Source organism: Rhynchophorus ferrugineus, unplaced genomic scaffold (genome assembly GCF_030347505.1).
Source record: "Rhynchophorus ferrugineus isolate W39M unplaced genomic scaffold, kcgeb_rfMv2 rfM3, whole genome shotgun sequence".
Classification (NCBI taxonomy): domain Eukaryota; kingdom Metazoa; phylum Arthropoda; class Insecta; order Coleoptera; family Curculionidae; genus Rhynchophorus; species Rhynchophorus ferrugineus.
Window position 1 is genome coordinate 71,732,551 of NW_027472582.1, and position 20,790 is coordinate 71,753,340.

At 32.8% G+C, this 20,790-nt stretch overlaps 1 protein-coding gene and 1 non-coding gene across 4 annotated transcripts in view; one reads left to right on the plus strand and one right to left on the minus strand.

The window, feature by feature from the left end:
* Positions 1-20,790, plus strand: part of LOC143192326 (neural cell adhesion molecule 1) — a 151,789-nt gene that overhangs the window by 65,665 nt on the left and 65,334 nt on the right. The gene's annotated exons all lie outside the window — the stretch shown is intronic.
* Positions 11,239-11,345, minus strand: LOC143194502 (U6 spliceosomal RNA). The gene has a single exon (XR_013005342.1). It is a non-coding gene; the product is annotated as a U6 spliceosomal RNA (small nuclear RNA).

A 20,790-nucleotide genomic window follows, 5' to 3' on the forward strand; every position in this document is an offset into this window, starting at 1 on the left:
TTATGTACATATTTTATTTTAAAATGTTTTTGTTGTGTTAAAAATCTAAGTTGGATCATTTTATACATTTTTATTGAGTTCCTTATTTATTTGTTGAAGTCGGTTCAATTTTTTCGTAAAAATATGTTGTAGAACTAGAATTAAGTGACACTATCTAGCACTCAGTACTTCTCAATATAGAATATGATGGAATGTAGATATCGCACAATGTTTGGTAAAACGTATAGCAGGCATATCAGGGTTAAAGTAACTTTATTTGTAGATAGTACAGCCCTATTTGAAAATTATATTTAGGATGCATAAACAATGAGGCATTATAGAGTCCCTGAGTAATAAAGAAGTAATCCACGTTTTTTATTCTATTAACTGCAACTGTGATAAAGCGCAACTATAAAATTAGTTTTATACCAATTAAACTCCGATGCATCAACTACAAGGCATTATCAAAACACCACGCGTTATGGCGTTATAAAATCCGTATTTGCGAACTTTTCCGACCTAGGCCTCATCGATTATTTAACAATGTTTGAAAATGTTCTTCTAATTAACTCTCCCAATAAAAAGGAAAGTAAAAATTAATTAAAAGTTCCATCATAAATCGCCAGAATTAAAACTTTTCCTATAAAACTGGCGGATATTTGAAACTTTTTTGTTCTGTCATCATTTCGGCCTTTTGATTTTTATTTAATAAAGTAATTTTTCATCGTTAGATTGTGTTTTAAAAGCCCTGTTTTTTTTCTCTCACTGTCGCCGTTTTTTGTTTAATATTGTTTAATTAATTAAAGTGTTTTCCTACGTACGGTTCCATATTAATTAAGATTAATTTGTTAATATATCGAATCAACCATATTTTTGAGGTTTTCAAAAATAAAAATGCGGATGCGGCTTGACACAGTTAGAAATGATTTAAAAGAATAAGGCACTTACACAACATTTGTCTAAATGCGCCTTTTATATGATCAAGGTTTCATTATTTCTAATGAATATATATTATTTATAATGAATTGAACTGATTTACAGTTGCCAGTTATATCTTGTTTCGCATCCTTACATAAGAACTGGAGCCCTTGCATGTTTAATTTGAAATCATCTGCAATAATATTATAATAAGTGTTACGTTTTTTGTATATTTTCTTTTGTTTTCATTTAAGTAGTCTAAACGATAATAAGGCATCAGGTACAATTCGTATTCTAACAGGTTAATTGAAAAGTCCCCGGCCTACCACTGTAAAACACATTTTTTAGGCAAAATTAGTTTTTTTTTATTCAACAGAATTCCCTTCAAGAGTGATACACTGATTACAGAGACCTTCTAACTTTTCGATACCATTTCTGTAGTACGATTTGTCCTTTGTTTCAAAATAGGAATCAGTTTCGGTGACCACCTCTTCATTCGTCGAAAATGTCTTCCCAGCGAGCATTCTATTGAGATCTGAGAGCTGGAACTAGTCGCTGGGGCCAGATCTGGAGAATACGTTGGATGAGTAAGCAATTCGAAGCCCAATTCATGGATTTTTGCCATCGTTTTTACTGACTTGTGACACGGCGCATTGTCTTGGTGAAGCAGCACTTTTTTTTCTTAAAATGCGTCCGTTTTTCGACGATTTCGTCCCTCACACGGTTCAATAACGCTATGTAATAGTTGTTGTTAGTGGTTCTTCCTTTTTCAAGGTAAGCAATGAAAATTATTCCATGCGCATCCCAAAATACAGACGCCATAACCTTGCCGACTGTTGCGTTCTCCAATGGTTTGGACCGGATTCATCATGTGTAGTTCACTCGAATGACTGTCGATTCAGTTGTCTACAGTTCCATTCAAGACTAAGAAAAACGTTAGTTCCTATGCATCGTTTCCAAGGGGTCTCACCATATTTCGAAAAGGACGAATATAATTTCGAAATTATTATATTAAAATGATTTTCCCTTGTTAACTAATTATCACTATGATTATAATAAATACTAATTACTACGTAGAGCGGCGCCTGTTCTTTATCGGGTCATCGCCAGTATGAACTGTTGAAACCGACAAACTTCAATATTATTCGAGCGTCAGCATAAAATGGGATTTCACGCACTTTTTCTGCAATTTTGCGGAGCTCGCAGATAAGTCAGCGATGGACAGTCCCGGAATTTATATTCATGAAAAAGAAAAAAGGCCCGTCCATTACAGTTTGATCGGATCGAAAGATAAGGAGGAGGCATAGTTCGGAAACTGAAATGAAATGCAAAGTAACATTTATAGGAGGATATAAAAAAAACTTATTTCACAATTCCCATTCTGGCGGACGGTTTTATTTTTGTTTTACGAAATTCGCACCCGGGAGAATATTTTATTAATAAAGTATGCGATAAATAATGGTATTTATTTGTTCTGCTTGAAAAATTCATTTATTGAGACTAATTGGAATTGTATAAGGAATACTTATTTCTTGGTAAATAAAATACAAACATATCAAATCATTATAATGGTCACTATCTTGATAATATACGAGGTACTACAATTACAATAATATTCGTCTATCAATTGGGCCAACAAGATAATGGACTAATTCCTCCTGGACTAATTCATGACTTCTTGCACTTGGAATTGTCGTAAAATACCTGCTATTTATTGCTAGTGAATATACGTCACCGAAATATCTTCTTTTATTGCCTGACAAGCTTTGAAACAGCAATAGTTCGAAATTATATTTATATATTGTACGGTATTTTCGGCCACTTTATATAGTGGATATTTTCCCTCCTTTCGGAACGTTTCCATCGCTTGTAGACGTCCATAAACCGTTTATTCAATAAATACTAAACTGCCTGAACCTACTCTGAGAATCAGAGCCTGGTTTTTATCGGATAAGTCTTGTATTTCGTTATTAATCTTCAAATTTTATTGGTCGTTAATTGCAATTGATATCAAAGTCGTTACTTCTAAACAACTAAAATCAAAATTTACAATTGGAGTATGATGATCATTCATTCATTTATAATATAGTTTGGCTTCGACAATAGATGAATCAACCAAAGTATGAATTTTGAATTTGCAATTTTTAGAGTTTCATGATTAACGTCTTTATATACTGATTAACTCGATAATACTGATAGTGAGAAACTGATAAATTATATAGAGAAGAGTCAGGATCATTGGACTTAATTGTATTTAACAAATACGTTAAGTTCTTTAACAGTGGTTTACATAGATAATTGACGTTTTCGCCAAAATATGTATAGCTGACCAAAATTCATGTAATCGCCTAATATTTAATAACAAAGTAATTTGGAACAATATTAGTTGTTCCTGCTACATTTCAAATTATCTAATAGATGAACAGTTAAAAGTAATTTGGCAAATGGAATAGATGATTTTTTAAATATTTGTGAGACTGTATTGTCGGATTAAAATAATAATATTTTTCTAACGTAAACATCACAGTCCATTCCTAGAGATTTTTAAAATCTGATTCATGTATAATAACATGAGTTAACAATAACACTGTGAGATCCCCACCAATTTATTTCTGTCTGAAAAATATATTTAAAAAAGTAAAAAACCGATACAGAAACCATCTTGTTCGGTTTTTGAATAACATATCATTTCTGGGTCAAAATGATCTGCAGTGAAGCTCAATCTATGTTCAGGAATTATTTAATGTAATTTTAAAGACACATTTGAATGTTTTTGCTCCATTGTTGCGGAAAACTTAATGAATACCGTGGCTAATCCGTACATAGGTTTTACTAAATATATCTCGGTTAATTGATGATCTGATAAACCATTAATAAATAAAAATCTCAGATCTTTCCACACTAGCTCGGTCATTTACACCGTTAAGTTACGGTTTGAGCTTCTGGTACAATACGTAATATTACTTCCGCATTCTGACTCTACCCCACAAAGTAACAAAAATATATTCGGTGGCTCTTTAGAAACAAGAAGCCCATCGCTTCCCATAGTAATATTCAATATATACCCAGAAAAAAATTATTCGGTCACATATAGGCCACACCAAAATGATACACAAGTATTTTCTAGAAAAAAGAATCCACGCGACAAATATTTACATAGAATAATATTTCATGTTAATACTCAATGATCACTCTTCAGGCTCCATAAAACTCTAGTGGTTAAGTGGCGCCCATATATGACATATTTCGTATGACAACATCGTTATGGAACTAAGCATAGGTCATTAAACTGGCGAGACTGGATATTAAATAAAGCTCGATACTTGGAACCTATACAACCAATGAAAAAATTGTGTTTTCATTTGTAAGTAAGAATAGAGGCATAAAAGAAATGAGTTTTTATGGGCATAAACATCAATAAACCTGGTAATAAGTATTTGGTGTGATTAGAGATGAATTCTTCATCGTGAGGTTCTCCAAGTTGAAAAAATTATCAATTCAGCTTTATAGTATCAACAACTAGCGCACTTGAAGCTGAAAAGTCACACTTTTTAGTGACTCATCAAAAATTGACAGGGATTTAGTACAAAAGGGCTTTTGAAAATATTTTTTTTGAGTTTTTCATAAGAAAAGCACCGAAATTCGACAGTGACTATCATGGTAATGCGAAAAAAGTTGCATTGATTAGTATTTTCTATAACCCACCATTTAAAAATCAATGTATAATTATACCGTATAATCACTACATAGTATAAAACAAAGTCGCCTTTTCTGTCCCTATATCCATATGTGCGCTTAAACCTTTAAAACTACGCAACGGATTTTGATGCGGTTTTTTTCAATAGATAGAGTGATTCAAGAGGAAGGTTTATATGTATAATACATGCATAATATACTAAGGCAACATTGCTAATTTTAGAGGTTTCTAACGTGATGTCGTAAATTAACCTATTTTTTTAGGCTTATTTAGCAATTAGCAAAAACGCTGCCTAACCCTACGAGTTAGATCAAATTAATGTACTACAGTATTGTGCACCATAAAAAGGTCTACAAAAAAGTCCGCGATGGTATATGTTTATCTTTTAGGGATAACCCACATTAACCATTTTTATTGTTTACTTTTTACGTGAGAAAATGGCTTATTTACGAAGCTATTTTAAGCAATACGGCATTAATCCTTATCGAATTAAGTACCTTAAATACAGTGTGCAATTAATATAGATCAATATGTTTCCTTACAGCATGTAAATTAAACAAATATTTTCGGAGATATTACAAATTTAAAATTTGCATTTAAAAATGTGTAATGTAATAAAAATAGTATGAATTTAGATATTCCAAAGATAGCAGGAAATCTTCATAGTAAGTATAGGGGAAGAGGAATTGTTTCACTCCAAATTTAATGCGTGCAGGCCAAGGGCAGTAATGAATGAACCAAAAATACTGGATCGATTTTAATCATGTTTTCATTGAGTGACATAGGCATATATATTTTATGCCCGTGCAAAGTCAGAGCGGGCCGCTATGTTTTTATATACAATGTTCATATTTTTTCTGTAGTGTATTTAATTTAGTATCAGCATTGCACCCGTGCGAAGCCGGGGCGGGTCGCTAGTAGATATTATAATAAAAGTGATATATAATGTTTTCTTATTGTTATATATTAATTTTCATATAACAAGAGAAACTATAAACGTGGTGAACCGATCTATCCATTGGATAAACCAGACCATAAAGCATTTCATGCACCTCGGATAGATATAACGTTTATATTTCATGGCTTTGTTTTATCACGTTTAGTTGTTAGGTGGAATTTAATGCCGAACATTTGTCAGCATATTCGCATTTTGTTCGCGCCCTGATAATCAACACCTATAGCCTCACCGCGTTTCAAAATACAGAGATTCATACCAAATACCTCGCCATACAAATATTTCACGTATTCGGCATCTAGCAAATGCACCATCTGCTTTTGTGTTAATTTAAAATGCAACGGTTCTCTTAACATGTTTTAATATTCCATCCAGTTCATAAATTATATTATTTAAAATCTCATAACACATTAAATCTATTTATTAACTGAAACTATTTAGAAATGTTTCTCCCATATTGTTGGAAATGGAAATAAAAAACAAAACCATAAATGGCTATCTCAGAAATTTAACAGATGATAAAGAAACTGATTACTCACACTGGAAAGCCACAAAATATCTAAAGCGCTCATGTCTACATAGTCCACCTATAAGAGACCTATGTGGGAATTTGGCACGTGACAATCGCCAAAAAGCAGAAGCATTTTCTGAATATCTAAAGAAATCTTTCAAACCAAATCAAGCTAATATTGAACAAAATTTACCGGACATAGAAGCTGAAAATTGGATGATTGAATTAGTCACGCCGAAAGAGTTAACCAAAGTTATTAAAACTGACATTAACCCCACAAAATCACCAGGCTACGATTTAGTAACAGGAGAATTACTGCAAAAATTACCAAGAAAGGGAATTATAAAACTCATCAACTTGATCAATACAGCATTTAAATTAAAACATGGCCCAGACATTTGGAAGATGGCGGAAATTTTAATAAACCTGGGAAGTCACCAAACGAAATAAAATCCTATAGACTTATATCACTGTTGCAAGTAATATCTAAGGTTTTTGAAAAACTCCTGTTGAAAAGAATAAAACCGATCATAGAGAGAAAAAACCTAATACCAACACACGATTTTGGGTTTATTAACAAACAATCAACAATTGACCAGGTCCATAGAATAATAGATGTTATTGAAAAAGCCTACGAAAGTCAAAAAGTATACTCAGCTATATTCTTAGATGTAGCACAAGCCTTCGATAAGGTTTGGCATGAAGGCCTTGTTCATAAACTACAGAAAACGCTACCAAAACAACACACCGAACTTTTCAATCATACATTACAACCTAAGTGTTTAGAGTCAAGCAAGAAGAAGCTTACTCTATAATAAAAGAAGCTAAAGCAGGTGTACCACAAGGAAGTGTACTGGGACCAATGCCTCATCTACTTTACACTTGTGATATACCACAAATGGAAAATATCACGATGGCTACATTTGCTGATGATACTGCGATAATAGCTGTCGGAGGCAATAGTGAAGAAGCCTCACGAAAATTGCAACCGGCAAGTGACAATATAAATAATTGGACACAAGCTTGGAAAATAACAATTAATGAAAGTAAATCTGTACATGTGCAGTTCACCTATAAACAGACCGTAGAAGCACCAATAACATTAAATAACACTATCATTCCATATAGCAACAACGCTAAATATCTCGGAATGAATCTCGATGCAAAACTTCGCTGGAAGGAACATATAAAGAAGAAAAGAAAAGAACTGGAATTGAAATATAGGAAAATGTACAGGCTAATTGAAAGAAAATCACAATTATCAGTACATAATAAATTGCTATTATATAAGCAAATATTGAAACCTATATGGACATATGGAGTTCAATTATGTGGATATTCTGCAAAGAGTAACAGTAATAAAATTCAAATTTTTCAGAACAAATTCCTGAGAGGTATTGTGGATACACCCAAATACTATAGAACTGATTGCCTACATCGAGACCTTCAGATACCCACAGTCAGTCAAGAAATCAAGAGAAGTGCAAGGGGGCATGAGGAAAGACTCCATTCTCATACTAATATTGAAATTTTATAATTTTAATAATTTTTTAAATAAAGCCGAAAATGGTTATTATAGATCGATGAAATGTTATTATAAAGGTGAAAAAAACTATTGGAAATGTTAGATCAAATGAATACATTGCCAAGTTTCTAAATAGTTTTCGAATATAATATAGATTGCCTTTTGAAACATTACTTGGTTTAATACGTACGCAAAATCAAAGGCCGAAAGTGGTTTTTTGAATTTCGCTAATAGCTGGAAGTCCCACAGAACTTAATCTTTAAAAAAGAAGAATTGTAGTATAACATCGCGAATAAATAGTGTAGCGTATCAAAAAACTTTTTATCATGGTTAAAGAACCAACTATTTTGTTTGAAGTAGTATTTTTAGTATAGTTTCTCTGAAACTAGTTTCATATCTTCAATATTTCTACACATGGTAAAAAATATCAACGTAATTTTGATATTTCATTAGTAAATGTACCTTAAATCGAGTAAATTGTTCGTTCACTAAGTCTATACATTGCCAACACATTGATAAATGTTTAACATTAAGTTCTACCAAGCGACTAAACGTGATAAAGCGGCAATAGGGAATACAAAGCAATATCTACCTACAATGCCACGAAATGCTCTAGTTCTATATTGACCTTATTTATCTTTCGACTCTCTGTTTATATGGTTGCTTTCTTTCATTGGTTACCTAATTGGAATAAACTGTTATTTCCACTCTATTGAATTTTTTTCTTTATATTGTTAATACATTATATAGAGAATTACAGTTAGGACCAGGAATGATTTGTTATCGGTATTTTCGACTAATCGTAATTTTAATGTCAGTAGATTGGACTTGATATTTCACACTATGAAGTTGAGGAGCTCCGACATTTATTTGCCACAAGCAACTTTCTATCCGTCATTACTATTGTTTTGATTAATTACCAGCCGTCCAATTTGTTAGAATCAAATTACAGTAATGGTAAAATGTGATAATATTGATGCCAATAACAAAACATGTTCAAGAAAGCTAGAGGATTTTTTTTGTAAATACATTTTAGGAAAACAAACCAGAAAAAATCAGAACAATAGTCTTTGTTAACAATGTCCTTCTTTTCTTCGTGATTATATATGAATGATATAGCGGAATTTGCATAAATTATGATAAAATAATATTTTATGGGCATTTTACAACAATTATCAACAGTTTTTATAATTTGGTGAAGAAAAGAGAAACTATTCAATATCAGCTTCATCTTTCTATTCGTATGAAAATATTTTACCAGGTCCCAGTGCTCTCGAATATTTTGAAATGTAGATCAAAACCCGATAGAAGAAGAGCGCAACAAATCTTCTATGTTGGTTGGTTTTTTTATATATATTTTAAAGTTTTCTTTTACCAATTAGGGGTTTATCTGGACTGGACCTACAGTTTAACGTGGGCTCCGAACTACGGTCCTCGGCATTAAGCCTACCGACTGGCGAGTGTCCAGAAGACATCCGGTCTTACCCAGCCTGGTTACTGACGTGACTGGGATCATTTTCCTTGTCGGATTTTGCACTCTTGCCTAGAACAATCACAAATTTTACACAATCACAAACATAAATTTGCGACCATGCCTCAGCAGAATTCCAACCCGCGACTATTGCAACAGTAGGTGGACCGTCCTGTCCCCTTTACCACTACGTCACCAACCCGGCAAACTGGTTGGTTTTGATTTTGTAAAAATAAATATAATTGCCCTATGCCAAACCTGGAGTTGTTAGAGGAATATCAAAAAATCACAATGAGTTGGTTTATAAAACATGGCTCTTCACACTCGATGATCTTATATAGAGAATACTACAAATTTGTATAAATAAAGATTTATTACATTTAGTATTTGGTTAGTTTGGTCCCCAACTAGAGAAAACTTTCATAAATATTTTTTTGCTGTGTCGTGATAACGATACTAAGCACATACTCATTTGTATGAAATAAATATAAATTTATTTGAAAAACAAAACTAATACATAATAACAAATAAAACTAGAACCAAAAAGTTTAATTGCATCAAACGAGTTGCAACACTAGAAAAATTGCAATTTTGAGGTAAAATGGAAGAGTGTAAGCATAAAAAATCGAAAATTTTAACCATTTACCGTATTTAACAATCAATCGGAACACATCAAGCAAAAAAGGTTTTTTTTTGCTGGATAGCAGATAAAGTAATTTCAGCGCAATATTTGATTTATTTTTGAAGCAGTGACAAATTTGACGAATGTACTTCAACATAGATGGCAATTATTTTATGTTATTTATTTATATATTATAGATCCAATAGACAATATATAATACATTTACATCACTTAAAGTATACAACGTTATTACAAGTATAGAATGTAAAGAACAATATAAATATATGGTCGGAATATAAAATCTAGAGTTAAATGTATAGGATAAAGAATACATATTGCAGGATGACAAGTAAAATATGTAAATACATAAAGATGCATGAATGATAAGGACACAAGATTCAAAAAATTTAAACAAAAATGCATATTACATAGATGCACACTATTATATTTCTAGTAGTAGCCCTATTATGGTTAGGACATTAATCAGTTTGTCCAAGTTCTTCAGCTTAAGACTTTGGTCCATCATCTTTCCCAGGTTGACCATCTTTGCGAGTTCTATCTTCGGCATTCGGTTAGTATGTGTTTGATGGAAAATGAGGAACCATATACGACGCACAGTGGTGGATTTCTTCCCTTAATGAGAAACTTATGGGTCAGTTTGCAGTGAACAATTCTGAGACACGAGAATAAGCTTAAGTTGCGCCTGTTGATGTTAATTTTGTTAAGGCCCTGATAATACTCTTTTGTCATCTCCCAAAGCTTGTTGCTTTCTGTTAGATCCCATCTGAGTTGGTCTAGATGTCTAAAAATTGTATTATAGAGGTGCTTCATATCTCTACTCCAGAAGAGGAAATTTTCCGTTAGTAATCCCTTCCTCTTCTTGGCTAAGTAATCGCTCCTTCATTTCAAATGACCCCAGAGTGAGAAGGGAGCAACATAAAGGTGATAGTTCTGCCGCTCCTTTCCAATTTAGAGGATAGTTCACGGATAAGTACTCCTGGCGGGTGTAAAGGTAGATATGGGTGGAGGCACTTTAAGGAGCTCATTGAATCGGAGGGGATAAATAATCGTTTTTCTTGTATATCTTGGACTGAGTTCAGGGCGCTATATATGGCAAATACTTCAGCCGTCAAAACATTCGATGAAGCGGGGAGACTGAAGTGTCCTTCCGAAATTACGTAGTCATTGCTCTTGGAAATGTCCGAGAATATGAAAAGGTGTTTAGCATATTTCTCAATTTTATATTGATTGATATTATATCCCTTAGTAGACTCGTCATGGAGAGATCGACAGTCACATGCCGCAGTCGCCATGGAGGTAATCTCTCCTCGGAGGCGTATATCGATGGAAAGGCCAGCGACAAGTGACTACCAACTGCATGGAATCTATGACAAGAGCCCCCGTGTGCTCTCTAGAGGTGTAGAGTTTGGCGCTTGATGGAAAGAAATGTCTATAATGAGCCAGCCTTGGTTTAAATCTCGAAGAACTGGCAAATTTAATCAAAAGCAATTCACGTCTAGTTTCTAGGGAAGGAATTTGTGCTTTCCAGAGCAAGCTGTCAAAAATGTGGAACACTTCACGATTTGACGTCTCATCCTTGCGCACGAACCATGCTAATCTTCTCTGTATCGTTCCAATTTTAGTTTATGTACCGCTGAAGTGAATACAGTTGGTAATTCCGTCGAAATAGAGTAACTTTTCCTCTCAATCCCTCTATTAGATAATAGGGTTACAAAGGTGTTCAATAAGTAGACGTTTAATTAGAAACAATAATTAAGTGACAAAAGTTGTCTAAGCAGGTGGTTAACTTGTACATAATAAAAATATTGTATAGTTTGTAAAACTGAGAATAGACCCCAAATAGCCCATGAAGCCGACGGATAATAAATAAATAAAACCGCAAATATATCGTTTATTATTTTTTCAAATTTACATGAATAAATTCAAAAACATAAAAAAACGAAATTAATTTTCCCCCACCTCGTTATTTTAAAGTCTTACGAAAAAAATTTTAATAGGTCATCGAATTTCTTGTCCCCTTATTGAAACCCATCTGTATATATAGACAAATAAATTCTCTCCATCCATTTTATAAAAATAAATGCAATAAAACTGGTATCATAACAGAATTTTTGTTAGTTATTACAAGTTTAATGAAAAATTCTTTCGCGGAAACGAATAGTGCGGCCATAATGCCTTTGCACGTTTTCTACATTTCTACATTTCGAAATTTATGCTTCGTGTATTATTGTGACCCATTTTATACTGTAGCGATTCCTTTAATACTCACGAATTCGGAAAAGAGATATGGACAGCATTCACTGAAACAGGGAATATTTTCCGGCAAAACCACGGTCTTATTTCGGAGGGAAACGTAAATTTCGTTCGGATTTATCTTCTAAGTACTTTAAAACGTTTCAATATTTAATCCGAAATGTGTTGGAAATCTACTTGAGACAAAGTGAGTATTGAAATATGTTTGAAAAATGTTTTTTATTTATACATTTTAAAAGCATATATAAAATATATTGAAAAACAAGGGATTATTTATAATATACAGGCGTTATGAAATGTTTAGGGTTTAAAAACAAACTATTACGTAAGTTAATTTAAAACTACTTGATTTTAATGGATGTAATAGGCAACAAGTAATATAAATTATTGAATCAAACACAAAAGTTCTACTCTTTCACATCATTCTAATGTTAGCGAAACCCTTATAGTGCATTAATTTACCTTACGTTCCATTATAATCCCTTACATAGTACCTGCCTCCTGAAGAAGCAACCAAAGGGATATAAGTCATTATTCCACCTGGATAGTTAATTGTTGTAGTTTAGCTCTAATCCGCATTTCGTGACCTTAACGCCTTCAGTACAATAGTTTTGCCCATCAGCTTTACTTAGCTATATCAGGGAATGCTTCGACTGACTACGGAACGATTTCCAATCCAACGTTAACCTATGTTCTTATCTTGGTTGTAGTAATATTGGTGTAACTAGTTTTGGGAACTATCGACTGAAAAGAGTCAAAACAGTCGATAGTCAAGAAACCAGTAATAACTATTTTCAGTCGAATGTACAGTTCGGCTGTTTTTTCAATTCATGATGTCAGACGAATATATACGAATCCTTTCCTGTACAAATTGTGAGAGAGGAAAGGACGGAGATAATTGCTTGGAGCAGTTAATTTTATATGTGCTTATATTTTCCAACGGTAGCATAAGCGAGATATTCCTTTACGTACCAACTTCAAAAAAGGAAAAGGAAAAAAAAATACTGAATACTATTAACATGCAATTAGTAATTTCACTTTTGCGGATCTGCAAAAAGGAATGGAATTTTTTTATGGTATAAGACCCCACAAATGTTTCATCGTAATTTAATACGTTAATTGATATTTTTAAATAAATATACTATAATATATATACTATAATATATACTATAAAAAATATAGACAATTCTATAAAATTTAAACAAAACCTAAAAACTGGAGATGTACAATAACCAAAAATACTAAATAAAAATTAAACATATACCTAATCATAAAAAAAATAATCAGACAAAATTAAAAATGATCGCATAATAACTACTAGAGCTTTTTTAAATAAAGTAAAGGATCTATTTATTATTGAACGGAAATATTTTTTAACAATAATCGAGAGAATAATCCAAATATTACGTATTATTGCCATAAAAATAGTCAAAAGTATTTTACTATTTATCATCATTCACAATTTTAAACTTTGTAGCCTATTACATTAACAATATTAAAAAAAATATCATTCCAAAATGTTGATATATTAATGTACAATATATTGTAATATAGTATATATATATATATATATATATATATATATATATATATATATATATATATATATAAACATAAATTGGGTACATTTTTATCAAGGGCTCTCGTCTCAAGTCAGAACATTAAAAATCAGTCGAATGAAACTAGTAGAATCAGAAATAGTAACTAAAAGTACACGACTGAAACAGTCGACTGAAACAGTCACTAGTAAAAAGTAGTAAAATCAGTCGAGACAAAAATAACGACTGAAACTTGTCTTCCAGAACTAGGCCAGTCCGCTGTCGTACCGTATTGTCGAAAATTCGTATGTAAACGATAAATTGTGATTTTATGAGGCACATGAGGGATGATTAGGATAATTTTGGCGCAATTTCCGCTGAGTGGCAATAATCAAACGATTTTTTCAATAAATATTGTTACTATTGCAGCTTGTGGCGTATATTTATCCATAATAAAATTTCCACGTCTACACAACAATGGTTAACGGTACAAGTGGTACGACGGTCAAAATGGAAGCGTGACTTTTGACCCAGCTGTTAATGCGATGTTTAGATGAGCTTTTATAAGAAAATACTTATGAAACACTCAAAAACTTTTGTGATGTCTGATAGGCCAAACAGGACATTATGCATAATAGTTTTTCTTTCGAACACCATTTTCATTCACGATGAGCTGTAAGTGAACATTGTTTTCTTTCTTATATTCAAGATGCAGTTAATTATCCAGGCATCTACATGATCCTATAGTTATTCAAGATGGTGACTAGGGGTTACGATGTTTAGGAGCTCTTTTGTTCTGTTTAGAACTTATTTTTCCATTATTTTATCAATTGCTGATTACTGATTTGGACATAATTACGATTTGGGCAATTTTTCATTGTCCTAGGAAATATTTGATATCACCGAGATATCACGAGACTCACGATTCCCTTGTATAGTAGATTTTTCAAGAGAGTTGCGTCGACAAGGTCCTAGCTTGGTGCTTTTCCTTCTTTAAGAGTTCTTGGAACCTTTTTAAATTAAGTTAAATTTCAGCTCTTTGTTCTTGGTCACTCTCCGAGAATTGTTGAAATATACTATTTAGACAGTCAGCAAAGCTACTGGCTCTCACCATCTTGCCCATCCTCCTATTATTCCTTCTCTATTTGATTTATCCATAGACCATAGGTATTACCATATTGTACAATTATTCTCAATTTATTATTTTTTAGGTCCCTTTAATTATTGATAATGCAATTTAACTAGCACTGATCAAAAAGATCAGAAAAGAAATTTCTGACTAATCAATATAAAATTATTCCTCAGGGTGGAAATCCAACATATCATTATCTTTTTTATATATTTTAAGGCTTAATAAAGATTTGTTTTAACTGTAAGTTTTTATCCAATTCATTTTTTCCCTTCCTTGACTACTTTTTTATATTTCCGTAGTAAATACAGAACAACAGAACAAATAACTAGATTAGTCAACTAAATTAACAAAAACTTAAACGATAAAAAATATTGCTTCTCAACACGCTCTTCAACGAAAGGTACTTTTGCCGAAGAGAGTTAAGTTTCGGCTCTGTTCCTGATCATGCTCCGAGAATTCTTGAAATATACTACTTAGACAGTCAACAAATCTACTGGGTCTCACCTTATTTCATATTGCCCATTCTCCTATTATTACTTCTCTATTTGATTTATCCATAGACCATAAGTATCACCATATTGTACAATTATTCTCAATTTATTATTTTTTTGGTCCATAGAGTACCTAATTATTAAGGATGTAATTCAACTGTCACTGACCAAAAAGAAACGACAGATAACCCGCCCTATACAAAACTAATCTATAGATCATTTCATTCAAGCTCAATCAATTAATGCTTAGAAATATTTGCCGCATCGGACGGTCATTAAATTGATTAATACCGGCTGAATATTACCTAGGAGGCGCGTGATTTCGGATAGAAACCAAGGTCCGATATTTCACCCCCGGCGAGGGCGGCCCGATAAATAACACCCCTCCGGAATTATTTTCTAGTCGCGGAAAAGTAGATCGACGGGAAACCGAGACCGCGCCAAATTGAAAATAACCGGGAAATAGTCCATTAATCTATAAAATTCAAGATCGCATCGGCGCGATATTAATCACCGCCTATTGATTTAGTTTAATTAAAACCGATTAGCTTACCTTTTTCGCGTCTGCCTTCAAACCCGATGCCCAGATTACTTTGTTAATTAAGATAAATTTTACGCGGACCGACTATAGATAGCTGCGCCGTCGATAATTTAAACCTGCCATAAATTATGGAATCGTCGCTACATTCATGTAGCTCTAATTAATTCCAAAATAAATACACCCGGCTAACCGTAACACCCTCCAATATTTTATCTTTTATATTTTCGAACGCTGCGAACGTTGCTAACACGTAAAATTCGGCTTTTCCATTTTATTAATTCGTTTTTGCGTTCGAGTTTGCCACCGCTTTAAAATGGAACTAGCTATTGTTTTAAACTATATTCGTGGTGAATTTACGGGTTTCCAGAACAGTGAAGTATTAAAATGTCTCTTTTTATTTAAATAAATTAGTTTTGATGAAATTATTTCGTATAGACGAGACTACCCATACTATAATTGGTTAAGTACTAATTTGGACACATAGAATAGTCAGACATATAGTCTTTAGGGTTAATGATGTGGCTCTCGGTGAATGGAGGTAAAACGAAACAGTGGTGTTTACAGTATGTGACCGTTATTTATTGGCAATATGAAAAAATGTGAAAAATACAAATAATAAAACGGATGGGCAGCGGTGTTACCTGGTGACAAGGCTTGGGCAGTCGATGGTGACACGTCTAAACCAAACGAGAATTGGGCACTTAATGACCTAAATACCCTTCAATAACATCCCAGATAAACGTCTCGGGGTTGCCGCCAGCTATTCGTTGTCGGGTTCTAGTTGGCGCTGCTGGCACCCCACCCGTGTTCAACATATGGGATTATATTTCTGGGTATTTTGTAGACCCTTATTCCACGATGTAAAATTCGACATGCCTCAAGGTCGCTACAAGTCTATTTCACAAATAACAAAGAACATTTCGTTTCAAAAAAATCTCACAATTTACTTTTTAGGGTAAATGATGTGGCTCGGTGAATGGAGGTAAAACGAAATGAAACAGTGGTGTTTACAGTATGTGACCGTTATTTATTGGCAATATAAAAAAATGTGAAAAATACAAATAATAAAACGGATGGGCAGCGGTGTTACCTGGTGACAAGGCTTGGGCAGTCGATGGTGACACGTCTAAACCAAACGAGAGTTGGGCACTTAATGACCTAAATACCCTTCAATAACATCCCAGATAAACGTCTCGGGGTTGCCGCCAGCTATTCGTTGTCGGGTTCTAGTTGGCGCTGCTGGCACCCCGCCCGTGTTCAACATATGGGATTATATTTCTGGGTATTTTGTAGACCCTTATTCCACGATGTAAAATTCGACATGCCTCAAGGTCGCTACAAGTCTATTTCACAAATAACAAAGAACATTTCGTTTCAAAAAAATCTCACAATTTACTTTTTAGGGTAAATGATGTGGCTCGGTGAATGGAGGTAAAACGAAATGAAACAGTGGTGTTTACAGTATGTGACCGTTATTTATTGGCAATATAAAAAAATGTGAAAAATACAAATAATAAAACGGATGGGCAGCGGTGTTACCTGGTGACAAGGCTTGGGCAGTCGATGGTGACACGTCTAAACCGAACGAGAGTTGAGCACTTAATGACCTAAATACCCTTCAATAACATCCCAGATAAACGTCTCGGGGTTGCCGCCAGCTATTCGTTGTCGGGTTCTAGTTGGCGCTGCTGGCACCCCGCCCGTGTTCAACATCTGGGATTATATTTCTGGGTATTTTGTAGACAGTTATTCCACGATGTAAAATTCGACATGCCTCAAGGTTGCTACAAGTCTATTTCGCAAATAACAAAGAACATTTCGTTTCAAAAAAATCTCACAATTTACTTTTTAGGGTAAATGATGTGGCTCGGTGAATGGAGGTAAAACGAAATGAAACAGTGGTGTTTACAGTATGTGACCGTTATTTATTGGCAATATAAAAAAATGTGAAAAATACAAATAATAAAACGGATGGGCAGCGGTGTTACCTGGTGACAAGGCTTGGGCAGTCGATGGTGACACGTCTAAACCGAACGAGAGTTGAGCACTTAATGACCTAAATACCCTTCAATAACATCCCAGATAAACGTCTCGGGGTTGCCGCCAGCTATTCGTTGTCGGGTTCTAGTTGGCGCTGCTGGCACCCCGCCCGTGTTCAACATCTGGGATTATATTTCTGGGTATTTTGTAGACAGTTATTCCACGATGTAAAATTCGACATGCCTCAAGGTTGCTACAAGTCTATTTCGCAAATAACAAAGAACATTTCGTTTCAAAAAAATCTCACAATTTACTTTTTAGGGTAAATGATGTGGCTCGGTGAATGGAGGTAAAACGAAATGAAACAGTGGTGTTTACAGTATGTGACCGTTATTTATTGGCAATATAAAAAAATGTGAAAAATACAAATAATAAAACGGATGGGCAGCGGTGTTACCTGGTGACAAGGCTTGGGCAGTCGATGGTGACACGTCTAAACCAAACGAGAGTTGAGCACTTAATGACCTAAATACCCTTCAATAACATTCCAGATAAACGTCTCGGGGTTGCCGCCAGCTATTCGTTGTCGGGTTCTATTTGGCGCTGCTGGCACCCCGCCCGTGTTCAACATATGGGATTATATTTCTGGGTATTTTGTAGACCCTTATTCCACGATGTAAAATTCGACATGCCTCAAGGTCGCTAGAAGTCTATTTCACAAATAACAAAGAACATTTCGTTTCAAAAAAATCTCACAATTTTCTTCATTAAAAAATAATTCAACAAACATCTTGATCTTCTTGATATTGTGGATTGGAGAAATACATGTTACATGTTTTGTTTCAATTTTAAATCACACAATTTGCTTAGTTCTATAATATATCATATTCGCACTTACCTCTGAATCTATTTAAAAATTCTAATATACAAATTCGAACATGGGGCTTGACGTCATATTTTGCTTTCCAATTGGTTAAGGATCTATCATAATATATCGGCCATTAATGAATACAGAGTGTGTATTTCAAATACGCCCCGTGTGTATTCCAGTTCACAAAAAATTGGAAATAACTCGTTCAAATCCCCAATGGTTTAAATATAAAATTGTTGGATGGTATTTCTTGGTAAGAAACGTTAAAAAACAAAATCGATCAAGTTTTTTATCGGATCATCATTTACATCGAAGAGGGCCTGCTTAAACTCAATAGGTTCAATTTCTTTAAAAAAAAAACAGATGTTTAACAAGTGATGAAATAATAACTTGCCTGGAGAAATCATAAAATATCATTGAATCTACTTAATGTACAATAAAGTCGATTTAAATGCAAATATATATCGTTCTAATTTACTGTAAGTTTGGGATGCAGAAAAAATATCGATATTTTTACCGATATATCGATATATAGATATTTTTTTAGTAAATATTTTTTGATATTTTCTCAAAATAAATTAAATAGTATTTTTAATAAACCTTCAAAATTGCTATTCAAAATTTTTTAGGCTAAAATATACCATTATATTATTTGTAAAATATCGGTATTTTTTATACTTGTTGCAATATATATATATATATATATATATATATATATATATATATATATATATAATATCAAAAACGATATATGGATATTTTTTAAAATATCGAAATATTGATATTTTTGTTAGTTACCAACACCTCTACTGTTAGATACGTAATAAGTTTTATTCCCTATTACAGTTAGTCTGTGAAAAATACAATGAAGATAAAATGCGCTCTTGTAAAATATTCGCGCTAACCTAAAAACTCACGGCAAGTACAATTAGATTATCCAATTAATTATATAATGAACTTGGTGTATCCGTGAAACTTATATAGCGTGGAACTTTGCAAGTCTTGTTTTGAACTAGATTTTATATTATAACTTACTTAGAAACAGTATAACAACTTTTCTAAAGCTTGTGTGGAATTTCAAGTAGTCCAATTAAGATATGTATATTGCTTTATTCTGTGCTCTACTCTTTCAGGTGTTTATTAAAAGAGTCCATTATTAAAACGAATTAGAATTGATGTTACGTCAACAATTTTGAGGTAGAATATCTAACTAAACAATATAAAATTATCCATCAGTACAGCTTTTATCTAATTAATTTTTTTCCTTCTTTGACTCCTTTTTGAGATAATTATCCTTTTGATGATAATTATTAAGTTGTTGAGGATTATTAAGCAGTATTAATCCTTATCAACAATTTATGTATAAAATATATTTTATATATATAAATGATATTTTTAATGTTTTAGCTGTATATACAGTCATAACCTAATCCAAATTTAAAATACGAACTTTGGTATTGGATACCCTGTACATTGTTACTATATTAACTCATTATTAACACATATAAACAGTGCATATGTTAATATTGCTGTAACCTCAACTCTTTTCTATATATCGATATATTAATATCACATATTAAAAATGCTAGATTCAGATTTGAACTTGTTGGCTCTCTTAAAGCATGTATCTCAGATAAGAGTCACTAAGAGCCAAATATAATGCTTATATTAATTTCATCTATATTTTTGCAGCTAATAAAAACAGCCAGAAGTCAGAGACGAAGACAAACCCGACCAAAATACATTTCATAAAATTAGCAACAAAATGTAATAATATATTTTAGGTAGCATAATAATACGAATAATTTTTTTGTTTTAACACATGAACAATTTAGTGTAGAATAATAGTAATAGAGTAGAATAATAGTAATAGAGACAAATTTCGCTCATAACAAGGAAAACAGATATCTGAAAAATAAAATTATACTGAAATATTTCTTATATCCATGATATCAAGACGTTTCCTCTTATTCTATAAGCTTATTACAAGTGATCTCTAAAATTTTTGAAAAACTATACATTAAGATACTAAAAATAATCATCAATTTTGTTTCCGTAATAAATACAGAACAATAGAAAAACTACTTAGGTTTGCCAAACAAGTTAACAAAAACTTAAACGATAAAAAATATTGCTCTGTTACGTGTTACTAGACTGGACTGTATGTTAAATTGAAAAAGCTTTTGCCCGATATGAACTTTCAACTATTGAAATCATACCTCACAGACAGACATTTTAATGTGAAATAGGGTGACGAATACACTGACCCACATCAAATATATTTA